Genomic DNA, 279 nt, shown 5'->3' on the forward strand with positions numbered 1-279 from the left:
GGTTATTTAATGAAAATACGCAGCGTGATTGAGTTGCTGATACATAGGTATGAGGCCCTTTTCAAAAGACCCTAGGATCTCTCTCCCATTCYCCAAATGACCATCCACAATGGAGTAGGTATTTCTTGCCTTCTTTGCAAAAAATGATCTCAATTCTTAGAAGATAAATACATGCTCTTAGACAACTGAATTAGAATTCTAACTGATAAATTCTATGGACTCTAGAAAGCTAATCAGTTGACCACATGTAGATGACTGTGGTCTATGGAATAAAACTCT

The sequence above is a fragment of the Nothoprocta perdicaria genome, unplaced genomic scaffold, assembly GCF_003342845.1.
Source record: "Nothoprocta perdicaria isolate Ctin4 unplaced genomic scaffold, notPer1 scaffold_142, whole genome shotgun sequence".
Taxonomy (NCBI): Eukaryota; Metazoa; Chordata; class Aves; order Tinamiformes; family Tinamidae; genus Nothoprocta; species Nothoprocta perdicaria.